The sequence below is a fragment of the Trachinotus anak genome, unplaced genomic scaffold, assembly GCF_046630095.1.
Source record: "Trachinotus anak isolate AG129_WGS33_773 ecotype Australia unplaced genomic scaffold, CSIRO_AGI_Tana_v1 ptg000066l, whole genome shotgun sequence".
Taxonomy (NCBI): Eukaryota; Metazoa; Chordata; class Actinopteri; order Carangiformes; family Carangidae; genus Trachinotus; species Trachinotus anak.
The window spans coordinates 25,001-27,500 of record NW_027273917.1 but is presented as its reverse complement, the minus strand read 5'-3'; positions in this window follow the sequence as shown (position 1 = coordinate 27,500).

Below are 2,500 nucleotides of genomic sequence, written 5' to 3'. Positions count from 1 at the left end.
GGGGCCGATCCCTGGAGGTTCACGTTTCCGAAAACTGGGTTTCTGAAATCGTGCGAAAGGTGTTTTGAAAAACAGGGAGAGACCGGCTCGCACCGAGGGCAGGAGAAGGTAAGAGAGGGGAAATTTCTAGTTTCGCCGAACGGTCCCCCTCTTTACCTTCCTCGGTGTAACACTTTGAAAAATTTGCGGTCAAAGTTTTACACCGAGGAAGGTAAGAGAGGGGAAACTTCTAGTTTCGCCGACCGGTCCCCCTCTTTACCTTCCTCGGTGTAACACTTTGAAAAATTTGCGGTCAAAGTTTTACACCGAGGAAGGTAAGAGAGGGGAAACTTCTAGTTTCGCCGACCGGTCCCCCTCTTTACCTTCCTCGGTGTAACACTTTGAAAAATTTGCGGTCAAAGTTTTACACCGAGGAAGGTAAGAGAGGGGAAACTTCTAGTTTCGCCGACCGGTCCCCCTCTTTACCTTCCTCGGTGTAACACTTTGAAAAATTTGCGGTCAAAGTTTTACACCGAGGAAGGTAAGAGAGGGGAAACTTCTAGTTTCGCCGACCGGTCCCCCTCTTTACCTTCCTCGGTGTAAGACTTTGAAAAACTGGCGGTCAAAGTTTTACACCGAGGAAGGTAAAGAGGGGAGTGGAGCGGAGACTCTAGATATTTGCCTTCTCCAAAGCCACATCCATGCTCCCCCTGTATCAGAGCTCCAGGGGCCAGGCTCATGGCCCAGCTTCTCCCCCTGTGATATTAAAGGCCCACACAGCACCTCCACAGGACCTCCACAGCCACACACACACACACACACATGCCTCTCTGCCCCTGTGTCAGAGCTCCAGCACCCAGGCAGATCACCCAGCCACTGGGCCTGTGACATTAAAGGGCCACACAGCACCTCCACAGCCACACACATGCTTCTCTCCCCTGTATCAGAGCTCCAGGGGCCAGGCTCATGGCCCAGCTTCTCCCCCTGTGATATTAAAGGCCCACACAGCACCTCCACAGGACCTCCACAGCCACACACACACATGCCTCTCTCCCCTGTGTCAGAGCTCCAGGAGCCAGGCATATCACCCAGCCACTGGCCCTGTGACATTAAAGGGCCACACAGCACCTCCACAGGACCTCCACAGCCACACACACATGCCTCTCTCCCCCTGTGTCAGAGCTCCAGCACCCAGGCATATCACCCAGCCACTGGCCCTGTGACATTAAAGGGCCACACAGGACCTCCACAGCCACACACACATGCCTCTCTCCCCTGTATCAGAGCTCCAGGGGCCAGGCTCATGGCCCAGCTTCTCCCCCTGTGATATTAAAGGCCCACACAGCACCTCCACAGGACCTCCACAGCCACACACACATGCCTCTCTCCCCTGTATCAGAGCTCCAGGAGCCAGGCATATCACCCAGCCACTGGCCCTGTGATATTAAAGGGCCACACAGCACCTCCACAGGACCTCCACAGCCACACACACATGCTTCTCTCCCCTGTATCAGAGCTCCAGGGGCCAGGCTCATGGCCCAGCTTCTCCCCCTGTGATATTAAAGGCCCACACAGCACCTCCACAGGACCTCCACAGCCACACACACACATGCCTCTCTCCCCTGTATCAGAGCTCCAGGGGCCAGGCTCATGGCCCAGCTTCTCCCCCTGTGATATTAAAGGCCCACACAGCACCTCCACAGGACCTCCACAGCCACACACACATGCCTCTCTGCCCCTGTGTCAGAGCTCCAGCACCCAGGCATATCACCCAGCCACTGGCCCTGTGACATTAAAGGGCCACACAGCACCTCCACAGGACCTCCACAGCCACACACACATGCCTCTCTCCCCTGTATCAGAGCTCCAGGAGCCAGGCTCATGGCCCAGCTTCTCCCCCTGTGATATTAAAGGCCCACACAGCACCTCCACAGGACCTCCACAGCCACACATCCATGCCTCTCTCCCCCTGTGTCAGAGCTCCAGGAGCCAGGCATATCACCCAGCCACTGGCCCTGTGATATTAAAGGGCCACACAGCACCTCCACAGGACCTCCACAGCCACACACACATGCTTCTCTCCCCTGTATCAGAGCTCCAGGGGCCAGGCTCATGGCCCAGCTTCTCCCCCTGTGATATTAAAGGCCCACACAGCACCTCCACAGGACCTCCACAGCCACACACACACACATGCCTCTCTCCCCTGTATCAGAGCTCCAGGGGCCAGGCTCACGGCCCAGCTTCTCCCCCTGTGATATTAAAGGCCCACACAGCACCTCCACAGGACCTCCACAGCCACACACACATGCTTCTCTCCCCTGTATCAGAGCTCCAGGGGCCAGGCTCATGGCCCAGCTTCTCCCCCTGTGATATTAAAGGCCCACACAGCACCTCCACAGGACCTCCACAGCCACACACACACATGCCTCTCTCCCCTGTATCAGAGCTCCAGGGGCCAGGCTCATGGCCCAGCTTCTCCCCCTGTGATATTAAAGGCCCACACAGCACCTCCACAGGACCT